Source organism: Podarcis gaigeae (assembly GCF_964106915.1).
Source record: "Podarcis gaigeae genome assembly, chromosome: 17".
Classification (NCBI taxonomy): Eukaryota; Metazoa; Chordata; class Lepidosauria; order Squamata; family Lacertidae; genus Podarcis; species Podarcis gaigeae.
In genome coordinates, this window is record NC_139694.1 from 19,496,902 (window position 1) to 19,510,488 (window position 13,587).

Below are 13,587 nucleotides of genomic sequence, written 5' to 3' on the forward strand. Positions count from 1 at the left end.
CCCTTTGAGTTTTCTTTGGCTGGAGTCCAAATAAATTAGAAATTTATAGATCCTTTTGCTCAACTTGCCTTTGCAGCTTCTGAGTTTTATTATCTTTAGCGCATTATCTCCTGGTGCTGCTAATGAGTTTAAATTATGAGTGTCGTCTTACACCTGTTTCCCTCTTCCTAGACAAACTAATCAGTGTCCTTGATCGTTCACAGTTTCTCATCTATTACATATCAGAGCGAGCATACCATGTTCCCATTCTTTCTGTTTTTAACTTCCATTGTGATATATCATCCTTGTCTTGCGAATTAATTTTTTTGGGATGAATTTTTATCAGGCAAAATGCAGCATTCGATGAAAGCGCTCACTGCAGTTGTATGGGTATTATCCATTTCAAGTGTAAGCTCCCTTAATATATCAGTGGATTTTACTATTTAAGGATTTCATAAAATGACTTACCCCTTGCTTAAGAGAAGCATTAAATTAAGATTAGGGATGGTGCTATCATGAGAACTAAGTAGACATGCCCAGGAGAACAAAAGTCTAGGAGAGCTGACCTACCTCTGCTATGCACATGTGTTGGTGAGAGAGAAGGAAACAGACAGACAGAGACTTCCTGACCTTTTGGTGAGATGAGCTCCCGTTGCTCAGTCCCTGCTCCTGCCAACCTAGCAGTTTGAAAGCACGTCAAAGTGGAAGTAGATAAATAGGTACCATTCCAGCGGGAAGGTAAAAAGGATTTCCATGCACTGCTCTGGTTCGCCAGAAGCAGCTTAGTCATGCTGGCCACATGACCTGGAAGCTGTACGCCAGCTCCCTTGGCCAATAAAGCAAGATGAGCGCCACAACCCCAGAGTCGGCCACGACTGGACCTAATGGTCAGGGGTCCCTTTACCTTTACCAAGTTGGCTTAGCACCTCATCCACTGTGTGATATCAAGGGGACGTGAGTCCTATTCAGAAGTTACCCCCTATGCATAGGGATAACATGTGTAGGGGACCTCAGCCCCCAATATCCCTCTTCCTGCCACCTACTGCTGGCTCCCTCTGAGGGCACACAGCTGGTGTCAGGCATCAGCGAATTTGATCCCCCCACGGCAGGCTGCCAGGGATAGACAGACAAGGAAAGCTCTTACCAATGTCTTTTATTCAATATTCACAGAGAGAGGCTTATAAATGCAGCCTCTTGGAGTAATGGCGTTGCTCCAAGTAATCTCCACCCACCTTCTCTCCTCAATCATCATCAGAAGCAACCACCTTAGGGCCATTTGCCTCTGAGCCCTTTGCTCTCCTACTTTTAATGCTTGGCAAGTTCTGGGAGAAGTGGGGTCTGGAATGCTTTCTAGTGATAACATGTCAGCCAGCTCCTCCGGCTCTCCTTCCCCCTCCTGCTCTCCCATTATTTCCCAACTTTGCCCCTCATCTTCCTCTGAGCCACGGCCTCCCACAAAGCACTGCTGTAAATCTATATTGGCTTCCTCTTCTCTGGAAGGTTCGGGAGGGGCGGTCTCCACCATTCCTCCTCTGCCCAGTCCCTGACAGCTGGGAAGGAAAAGAAATATGACAGTGGCAGACATTTAAAAAGAAAAGAAAAGGAGGAAATGTTATCTCAGTGGCTTCTTGGTCACCTCATGTGCTTCAGTTATGTCACTCTGCATAAATAAATAGAGAGGGAAATGAGATAGCAGTAAGCACCTTAATTTTTCTAGGGCAGCAAAAGGGATAGGGTTTGTCTTTTAAATAAATAAATAAATAAATAGCAATATCTCTTCCACATTTCAGGTGACCTCACTCATATCAAGAGCTAATCAGCATGCATATTACTTAGAAGTTCCTATCATGCCATACCAAATCAATGAGATAATCCACTTAGCTCTGCCTCGAGGATCGAAAGCCATATCAGTAACTCAGCTCTGCCTTGAAGAACAATTAAGATGCACCCTATCTTTTATCAACCCTGATCTCTGAAACATTTCTTTGAGAGCAACTGTTCCCTTTGTCTTTTTATTATTTTATTATTTTACACTGCTCTCAGTCTCATCTCAGAACCTTCCAGCTCACTAATACTTCCAACTGCTTTATCTTGCAAGTTACGCAGCTTTCTTCCCTTCCGTTTGATTGAAAATCTATATTTATAGCTTATCTAACCTTAGTAAGCACCAGATAATTACCAAGAGCTGAAGAAGAGAGAAAAAAACAAGCAGCAAGCCCTAAGTGCAGCAAATTGCTTGCATTCAGACTTCAGTAGGATGTATCATACAAAACACAGCCGACAATCAAGCAAAATGCTGTCGACAATCAGAGGTTAAGGGAACACAAACCCAGAGAAAAGAGATTAGGCAAGCATTATGGATAGCTGCTAATTTTTCCTTATCTCCCATTTGTGTGTGCACTCATCATTTACTTGGCAATCCTCAAGCGTTATTAAGAAATGGTCCATCTGACTTTTTGAACTAATTACAAAGCTTATCTGAAGACGTGCATAAATGAGGAATGAGCTGGTTACTCGATTCTGACAGCGGGTTCTGTATTATTTCCATATTGCACCATGCTCAGTGTACTGAAGAGGCCTTTCATGTGCTCTTGTATGTGCTGTATTGCACTTGCTTTATAAGCAAAGGCTATGCTCAAAGATGAAGTGGCTTTTGACACGTAACCTGAAAATCTCTCTCTCTCTCTCTCTCCTCCCCCTCAGCATGGACACATATAATCTTCCAGCAATTTCCTTAGAGAACCATGGCACCTCCTCAACACACCCCATCATGCTCCTTAAGTAAATGTAGAGAATGTTTATGAGGTAGGGAAACAGATACTAAATGAGACACAGGGTGGACTCAAACATAGTGTTCAATCTCTCATTCCATTTCTACAAGGATTTCTTCTTGCACATCAAAACATTACAGTGGTACCTCGGGTTACATAAACTTCAGGTTACATACGCTTCAGGTTACAGACTCTGCTAACCCAGAAATAGTGCTTCAGGTTAAGAACTTTGCTTCAGGATAAGAACAGAAATCATGCTCTGGCGACGCGGCGGCAGCAGGAGGCCCCATTACCTAAAGTGGTGCTTCAGGTTAAGAAGAAGAAGAAGAGTTTGCATTTGATATCCCGCCTTTCGCTCCCCTTCAGGAGTCTCAAAGCGGCTAACATTCTCCTTTCCCTTCCTCCCCCACAACAAACACTCTGTGAGGTGAGTGAGGCTGAGAGACTTCACAGAAGTGTGACTGGCCCAAGGTCACCCAGCAGCTGCATGTGGAGAAGCGGGGAATCGAACCCGGTTCCCCAGATTACGAGTCCACCGCTCTTAACCACTACACCACCCTGGCTCCACCCTGGCACCACCACAGTTTCAGGTTAAGAACAGACCTCCGGAACAAATTAAGTACTTAACCCAAGGTACCACTGTATTCCCCTCGGCTTCCCCTGTGTGTCTAGGTGTTCCCTGAACCTTCTGGAGAAGAATGGAAAGAAAGGGAAGTCATGTTGCACAAGTGGAAATATTTGTGTTGATAGGACATGGTTGTTGAAAATCACCCTTAGCATTCAACATTCTATAGCAAAATCATTTAGCATAAGAGGAAAGGAAAATGCAAAATTGATGAATTTCGAGGAATTGTTTTAGGAAGTATTAAGTGGCTTATTCTTATTCCCTACCCCACCCCACACCCTGATTCCCCTGGTGAAATGGATATCAGTCAGTTCTGGCAATCCGCTAGCCTGGAAATAATTGATCACACAAGCATTCTGCTCTTAGGGACAGTGTAACATGGAAGTAACTAATGCATGGGAGAGCAGCCCTTTTCCTCTGTGAATGGGAAGATTACAAGCTGTAATTTTTCAAGCTCCATGTTATGCTGCTCACATCGTAGACTGCTAATGTAAGAGGTTTTGGGTTGGTTGATGATTGAAACCTACCCTATTGGTTATACCCAGGTATGTTCTAACCAGAATGCACCCATTAAAATAGTCATATCCATTAATTCCAAGTTGTGGAATCTATCCCTTACACAACAAATGTCAACTCATGCAAATGTAATTTATAAACTGGGAACCCTCTGGAGTAAATTGGGACCTGTGGGGCTGCAGGAAGGATAAGAGGAAAGGGAATTCCATAAGAATCCTAGAATTGTAGATCTGCTGGCCACAACACCAAATCTTACTCATGTGAGATCTCTGGATTTTGCACCATAGTTTTTCAACAAAGCAATGTGTGCAAAAATGTATTACTATGCATTACTATAGCATGTGCATCAGCAAGCACATGCTAGTGAAAAATATATTAAATGCATTGCAGTAGAGGAAATTGCTTACAAAAATGTATATACTATGAAAAATTGACACTAAAATGCTGGTGCATGGAGACTTAAAAAAAGAAAAAGAAAACTGATGTGGAAATGTACAGAACCTAAGACAGGAAAAATAAGAAGCTGAAAGAAACCAAACCTGACAGATCTGTCTATCTTTGGAACTCACCAAACCATAAATTGCCTATCTATCCTATGAATTAACCTTATTATAAAAATTGTGCCTGGATGCTGTTAGATGCCGTCAGCTATATTAGTTAAAGCCAACTTCTGCCACCTGTTTGCAGGCCTTGCACATATGGAGATAGTGCAGATATACTGTATATTAGAATGGCTAGCTCTGCTCGGGTTGTATACCCAAGCTGTCAAAATTGCTCCGTCACAGTCGGATCTTCCCTTCATCCTCACTCAGTGTTTTATTGCATTTTCCCAGAGTTATTGGGCATTTCTGTGAAGCAATAGCAATTCCTTAAGCCCTTGCTGCTTTATATAAAGCTTCTGGCTTTTACTGCAACTCACTTTCCAAAACAGTGAGTTTTCAGGGATGCCAGCTTTAAGTGTGAAAAATCCTGAGGCAAGTCTCCAAATCATAAGGGTTTCCCCACCTCTTTAAACAACATGCTACCTTTTGATTCAGGAGGTACCAGTTTTTCATTTAATTTATTCCTTTTGCTTCTTCCTTTAATCAGCATCCAGGCTAAAAAAACCCATGATCCCTACAAACTCAAATGGAGAAGACCCAGTTTGAGGTGTGCACAGGCACAGCCAACTGTTAGTAGGCCTGATTCACATTGGAGCTCACACAGAGCCTACAACTCCATCCGCCGTACCATGAGGAAGCGGAGGAAGCGGTGGTAGGCAATGGAAAGACACCGGGTCATAGAGAATCTCTCCTTGCTGATCTGTGTATTATTATTATTATTATTATTATTAATGCTATTTTTTTCTAGAAAAAGAGGTGCCAGTATTCTAAGGTTACCAGACATCCCCATTTCCCGGGGACAGTCCCCAGATTTACAAATCAGTCCCCATACAAAATCCATTGAAGTTGAAAAGTGTCCCCGGATTCATTGAAAAAAATCTGGTAATCTAACAGTATTCACCCCATGTTCTCTTATAATGGTAATGATGCCCACCTGAAAGGTGCCGGAACTCTCAGTTCTGGCAGAAAACAAGCCATTATTATTATTATTATTATTATTATTATTATTATTATTATTCCTTTCTTTTTGGGAAGAAATACCAAGGCGGTACACAAGCAAGTAAAGGTTAACAGCAATATATTTTTATTTTTTAAAAAAAGATATTTATTAAAGTTTTCAAAAGATTATATAAAATAGAAAAAAAACAGAAAAAGCAATAAGACATACATCCAGAACACATACAATAACAAGTATAATTTCAATCCCTTATATTCATAAAACTTACTTTCCCGACCTCCTCATACCTCCCCTTTCTGTATTCCAATCTCTAATTAAATAAATTCAGCAAATCCTTCCCCTAATTTCTATTTAATTTTTGATCTTTCTTTTCTTAATTACATAATCATTACAGCTAGAAACCCCTTAATTTCTAAATCAACATCGTTCTAACATTCAATAATCTTACAATATTTCTTAAGATAGTCCTTAAATTTCTTCCAATCTTCTTCTGCCGTCTCTTTTCCCTGGTCTCGGATTCTGCCGGTCATTTCTGCCAGTCCAAGGATAACAGCAATATAACAAGTGTAAAACTGTTTGCTGATGTCTGCTTCTTTCTACCCTCTCCTCCTTCAGAAGTGGCAATTGTTTTTCCCTCCTGGGGAAGAGGGCCAGGACGGGCAGAATGGCAACTTTAGCACAGTTTTCAAGTGAGAAGACTTATCAAGAGTTCAGCTGTAATACAAAAATAGCCCTGTTCATTCTCAGGGCAAGCTAGAGTGGGTAGATAGGGATGTGCGTGGAGCTATGGTCTAAACCACTGTGTCTCCTTGGCTTGTTGATCATAAAATCGGCAGTTTGAATCCCCGCGATGGTGGTTATCTCCCATTGCTCTGTCCCAGCTTCTGCCAACCCAGCAGTTTGAAAGCGCACCAGTGGGAGTAGCTAAATAGGTTCCGCTATGGCGGGAAGGTAAATGGTGTTTCTGTGTGCTCAGGTTTCCATCATGGTGTCCCAGAAGTGGTTTAGTCATGCTGACCACATGACCCGGAAAGCTGTCTGTGGACAAACGCCGGCTCCCTCGGCCTGAAGTGAGATGAGTGGCGCACCCCATAGTCACCTTTGACTGGACTTACCCATCCAGGAGTACTTTACCGTTACCTTTTAGTGTGGTAGGGATCCTATCCCTATTAAAAACTTACTTATAACAGGAGGGGAGCTGAAAATTTCCAGTGGTCTATTATAATAAACCTTTTAATCTGGGATGGTGTCATTCCAGTCAAGTTTGTTCTGTATGTTTGGTGCGGAAACTTCTCCTGATGCTGAGAGCATTTCTTTTTTTTCTTTTTCTTAAATGGCCTTTTCAATATCTGTTGTTGGATAAACTACAGGTCAAATCCTTAACTCCTTTTTTTTTTTTTTTTAAAAAAAAAAAGACAAATACAATCTACCAACATTGGCAGCCTTGTGGCCAAGCATCTGCACTCATTGTCTTGCCCTCCATAGCCAAGGGCTGTTTCTTTGCATTTGCCTTTTTATATATATTGAGAATACGTGGATACAAACCTACAAAGTCAAAGCCGCGGTTCCCCACTGGCGCAAAGTTGTCGGCTGGATGCTTCGGAAGCAGAGGGGCAATTATTTTGTTTTCTTTGTGCTGGTGCTGCCGGCGAAAGGAGAGGCCAGGCAGCACAGAGGCTCATCTGAACAGGTGTGAGGCTGTGGTGAATGCCGCCTTCCCGTGCTTGGCATTGACAATCCCAATAGGGGGTTTTCCTGCAGAGAGGGGGAGATTGCTTCAAGGGCCTCGCAAAAGGAAGGGGATACAAAGCAACTAAGGAGAGAGAAAAATGTTGTAGCAGAAAAGGTTAGATTTGAAAGGGGTACGGTTCTTTCGGACGACCACGCCACTGAAATGAAGTGTGAAGGAAGGGGGAAAGAGCTTAGTACTTTTGCTTTTTGTTGAACAAGAAAAGGCATTAGGGTAACCTTTCTACTTTATTGTTTTCCAGGGCTCAAGTGAGGTATGAAGAAGGAAGCAAAGCACACATTTATACTCCCTAGCAAATCCACTTCATCTCCTCCTGATTTCTAATGTAATTCATTATCTTGCCTCCATCGGCTCCTTATAACCCTAGCAGGCTAGTTTCCAATACCCTTTGACTTTTTTTTTTTTCATTTATTGGGGGATAAATGCTCCAGCATGCACACCAGTGGAAATTAATTTCACCTAATTTCTTAGGTGCATGATTGGAAAGGCAAATATGCATATTGCAGTTCTGGGGAGGGGGCGTTTCTTTGTTTCCAGATGCCTTTTATTATTAACTGTAGTTCCATTTGGATTGTGACAGAGGAATCATACTCTAACAAAAAGGAAAGGGGAAAAAAATCAGCGATCCAGTTTCTCCACCCCCACCCCTTCATTTCTATCAAATTATCTTTGACTAGCAACCACATCAATGCATTAGCTGATAAATTTATCTACTTTTCATAAAGCATTCCCCGCCAAAGCTCTAAAGCTAATGGCAAGAAATGGAAAGATGATAGTGTTTGATGAGAAAGATAAAGCCTCGAAATACAGCCTATGAATGACGATGAGCAATGGGGGAACCCAAGAACAGTTCTCAGCTATAGATGAAACAAGGTATTTTTCACTCTATAGGACGCACCCAACCATAGGACGCACCTTGTTTTAGAGGGGGAGAACAAGAAAAAAAAAATCTCCCCCTCTCTGCTCAGCGCCCCTTCAGCGAAGCGGCAGGAGAAACGGAGACCCTTCCATTTCTCCTGCTGCTTGGCTGAAGGGGCACTGCGCAGCTCTCACTCTCTGCTGAAACCAGGAGAGTCTTGTGAAAGGAACCTCAAGCGAAAGGAACCTGAAGCCTCCAGAGCACAGCGGGAACTCGCACTGCACTCTGAAGGCTTCAGGCGGCTATCCCTGAAGCCTGGAGAGCGAGAGGGGTCAGTGCGTACCGACCCCCTCGCTCTCCAGGCTTCAGAGAAAGCAACGCAAAGCCTCTGGAACGCGGAGGGAGCGCTGCCTCTGTGCTTCGGAGGCTTTGCATTGCTATCACTGAAGCCAAGGAGCCTGCATTCGCTCCATAGGACGCACACACATTTCCCCTTAATTTTGGGAGGGGAAAAAGTGCATCCTATAGAGCGAAAAATACGGTAGCCAAATCTGTATGTGGCTTGCTATGCAATTCAGGGCTTGTCTACTATGGAGAGTACCATGTTTGCAGCTGTTTACATTCCCATTTAACATGTGTAGTCCACATTATGTTACCCTCAGACAACACCAATCTTGACGTTTCTCCTTGTAAATGTTGGTCTACCTTATATGGAGATAATCTCAGGGTCACAGTTTATTTGGATTGGTGTTTGGATGTGTGTGGATCAAGTGTCACTTTCTGCTCCTACTCTTTCCATGCCTCCTACTTCCTCAGTGTTGTCATTTCATTTTCTGGCTGTGCTTGTAACTACTTTGGGTATGCTTCCAAACATAGTAATTTTCTTTTTCATTATGATCCTTCAGATTTGCACAAAACTGGAAAATGGTAAAAACAAACCACATTCAAATTCTCCATACCAGAGGTATTAGGCAGTGATTTGAAAAGTGTATGCTGAAAATTTACCATTGCTTCCATTTCTTTTCCTTTTTTTAAAAAAAATAACTTTTTTTTATTAATTTTCAGTTCAAATATACAATTATATCCAATTTTTTTCAAATCAATCCTTTTTTGACTTCCTTCGGCTGCACTGACAATCATCCATATTAATCTCTCTATTTCACATTCCTTATTTTTGTATTGCCATTGTCTTCCCTCCCACTTCTATTTCTTTTAAGCAATACACTTCCATTTCTTTTCTAGCAATCCAATTAAGGTGATCAGATGCTTAGACATTTATATATTCATTTTTCTCTTGATCCCTCAGATTTGCACAAAACCGGAAAACTGTACTAGCAAATTTACAGTTGTCAGACAGTGTGCTTTTGCACAATTATTGGGTAGGGATTAGGAAAAGAAAAGTGTGCACACAGCTATCTGCACACATGCCCTGTTGATATTTTATTGGCATAACAGAATTAACACAAAGAAGAATGCCTACTAGAATGAACCAAAAAGACTGAAGTTGCTCTTCATATGTACATTCAAATATGTGTAGGTGTGACCTATTCCAGTCTAATTCAAATGGGGAAGCTGTGGGATGACAGCTAAATAAGGCTCATATGTGGACAATCTCTAAATTTGTTAATCCAATTCTGAATCAGCATGGAATCCAAAGCATATGCAGGGTAACAATTTTGTTCAGGCTTTTAAAAGTTTAAAGTAAGAGATCAGCACTTAAAAACAATTCACATTAAAGAATGCACCGTTGAATTAAATTCAGGTAGTACAGGCCATTACTCTCTCTCAGGCAGAGCAAAACCTAATTTTATGATACTAATAACATCAGCATCATTTATATCACATTAAATAACGATGGTGCATGCCTGTGATGGTACAGAATGAGAAACTGCCTGTCTGTGGTACAACATTTGAATAGAAGTCTTAAACTAGTCATTTAAATAGTATACGCCTTTCTGAGTAAATTGCATTTAGTGGAACCTAGAAACATTGAGGGGAAAGTACTGTATTTTGGCAGCAAGGAAGTGCAATTGCTGTGCATTTTTTTGTGGGGGGGGGGGCTGCTTTCTTCTGCAATCCAAAAGTATACTTAAGTCACTGACAAGTTCAATTATTTTGCAAGAAAGCATTCTTAAACCTTTATTATTATCCTTCCCAAGTATGGGAGAGATTTGTTTTTTGTTTTGATTTTATGACAGGAAGAATAGCCTTAGTGCAGCCAATCAAAGAGCAGCACTAAGAAGCAGAGTAGTGACTTGGTGCATGTCACAAACTGCACAGGAGGTAAAGGAAAATCAGAACCTGTTGAATTTCTGATTGATGTGCAGCTGTTAGTACGACAAAGCTTCTAACTGGAGGAGAAAAATAGCAGCAGTAGCTTGGCTACAAGGGGGAAAGGATAGAGTTTTTTGTGACTGGCAAACTGGGCTACCTATGAAAATAAGTGCAAATATCTTGTATGACAACAAAAGAAAGAGGAGTTAATTAAAAACAACAGCTACTTGTTTTCCTTTTGGAAACCTTGACTCGCTGCACTATCATCAATATGAGCAGAGCAGGGGAGCAGAAAGGCACAGTGGTGCTTAAGTGACTCATTCCTAACACCCTCGCAAGAACTTGACTGTAGATAGCTGAGAAGTAACATGTCCTGAGGCAACTTTTCTTTCAAGCTCCCATTTGTAAGAGCTTGCCTTGTGCCCCAAAGCCCATTCTGCCTCTGGCATATGAACTGCATCTCTTAAAGTTGTTTATCAGGCTGTGTATCCAGCCACATTTATTTCTACTAAAACCCCATCCCAGTCCAACTCACTCCTGCAGTTTTCCAAGACAGAGTAGAAGTTTAAATGGAAGACATTTAAAATCACGCCTGGTTAAAAAGAAAAAATCAGTTTCTAAGTTGCCCTTTTGGGGTTTTCTCTTTGGTTTCTGCTCCATCCCTGTCTTTAGCCAGGCTTATATCAAAATGATTGTTTGTCAAGCTAAGATTGTTCTGTCATTGGGAAAGGGACGGTGCCTTGTGATGTCATTCCCTGTCTTACAAGATTTCCCTTTGAAGAAAAGAACTTCCGGCAGGATTATCCGTATAGGACTTTTGTAGCTGCGATTTTACACAATGTACCTAGTTTGCATACAAGGCTGACTGCTTCTGAAATATTCTGCTTATCCTTCCACATGCCTTTCCTAGACAATTCTGACATCAGCACAGCAGGAAGTCTGGAAGGCAGAATGCTTTGTGTTTGATTGACAGCACACTCTGGATAAGAAGGTATGCGAAATAAAAGACAAGTAACACATTGATCTGGTTTGAGATTGTAGGATTTTGTATTCCATTTTGTATGAACTGCCAGTGTGGAATAGTGGTTAGAGCAGACCCTCCAAGTGTCCTTATTTTCCAGGGATGGTCCTGAATTTACAGAAGCCATCCTGGTTTCTGATTTGACCCCCCCCTTTCCTTAGGATGTCCCTATGTTCATTGGAGAAATGTTGGGAGGGTATGGAATTATGCGACCCCTGAGCCAAAGAGGCATAGCTGTCAACTTACAGATTTGAAAATAAGGGATCAGCAGCCAAAATAAGGGATCAACAATTACTTTGATAAAATACATATTTTGTTGCATGCAAATGGCTTTAGATACCTATTAGGTCCATAAATTACAATATAGCATATATTCAACACAAAAAACAGCAACAATTTGTTGTTGACAAAGGACAGCTGGACATAGAAAGGGCCCCATTACCTTCAGTAGCTTATTTAAGGGACATCATCAATAAGGGACAGCAGCGGGACATAGCACTGGGATAAGAGACTGTTCCGCCAAATAAGGGACGCTTGACTAGCTGGAAGTAAGTAACTATAGAACCTTTAGAAGACATCTGAAGACAGCTCTGTATAGGGAACACTGATTTGCAGTGTTGCTATACTACTTAATCTCTACCTTGGGAACAAGAGGGGAGTGCAGCAGCAGTAAGTGGGCAATGCATTCCTTGGAGGGGGAATCTGCCGCCCTTGTGTATCCTGCCGCCTGAGGTGCCTGCCACACCTTGTCTCCGGGGTGGGTTGGCCCTGGTCAAAACTCCCCTAATCTCCACTCCAAGGTTCTGACTGGCACCTTCATGCCTGTGGTTTCACTTTCAAATTCCATTCACCAACTTTCTAACGTCATCGCTGATACCTCATCTAGTTTTGCTTCAAACTACTCCACATTTAAAAGACCACTGCATAAAAGATACATATAGGACTCAGCTACATTAGTTTTTTAACAAGTGTTTTAGATATGTTAGAACACTGTGACAACAGATGGTGCTGTAGAGTTCGATCCTTCAGCAACATGTTTTCTCATTATGCGCTTTACAATGCGTTTTCCTGAAACTTTTTTTTAAAATGTGTATAGATCCAGCCCCAGTCTTAGTCAATAACTATTCAATAAGTGTACCATGGAAGCTTATGAAGAAAACCTATTGATTTGAATAAAATTACACTATCTGAACATATTTGTGTTTGTTTAAATGTTACTAAATTATAAAACTTTGACTAAAAATGCCCCAGAGAGAAAACTGTTCATTACAATGAGAAAAGTTTGTACATTGCATCATGTCTATCCCACCTTCGCTGCCAAAATGATACTTGTGATGTTTTTGAACTCATCTTGGATGTTGCTCTTTATTTTGCAGAGATGAGATCAAGTCATATAATATTTATTTTTCCCCACAGCAAAAGTTACAAAACATCTGTTTGTAGAATGTAGCGAGATGGAGAAGAAAAAGCCAACTGCAGTCATCATCAAATTAATTCCCAAACTCTTCCCTTAAAGACTCTCCTCCCTGAAAGAGAGGGGAGTGGTTGTGGGCGGGAGCCTGAGCACCGCCTAGCAGGGGGTGTTGCCCCCTGCCTCCAGCTCACCTGGCTGGCGCTCACGCCCCCCCCCCCCGGTGGCCACCCAACCAGGTGCCGCGGAGGGGGCGTGTTCAGCATCCTTTTACTGCAGCGCCAGCCTCTCTCTGGCCTCATTCCTTCCTCATCACCGTCCCGTCACGAGTCACCCACCCTCCACTCCCTTTGAGTTAGGGCTTAGGTCATTGGCCTTGCTATGGACCTTAGGTTGGTCGCCCCGGTTGTCCGGGGGGGCCTGGTAGGAGTTTTTCCATTTGGCATTAGGCTTTTTGGTTTTTTCGCCTACCTCGTAGCAATCGTCACAACTTTTTGGTGGTATTGGTGGGTAGGTTAGGCATTGGAATAATGTATTGTGATGTGTCGAAGTGCTAGGTGTGGCCATCGCCTATGCCTTCAATTTTTAGGGGTATTCCGTTAAAGGAATCTGGCGGTCGTGTATTCTGTCCGATGCCTGCTTGGCGGGAGGCCATGGCACGACCCTCGGTGACATCAGGGGTGAGCCTATAGTTGGATTAGCATCAACAGGTGATGAACCCCTGGTGAATAAACCCACTTGTTTCGCAATCCAATGCCTAAGCCAATACCTTTCCATTGCTGTAATCAATAAAGTTGTGGCCTTTTCTAGCCCATTAACCT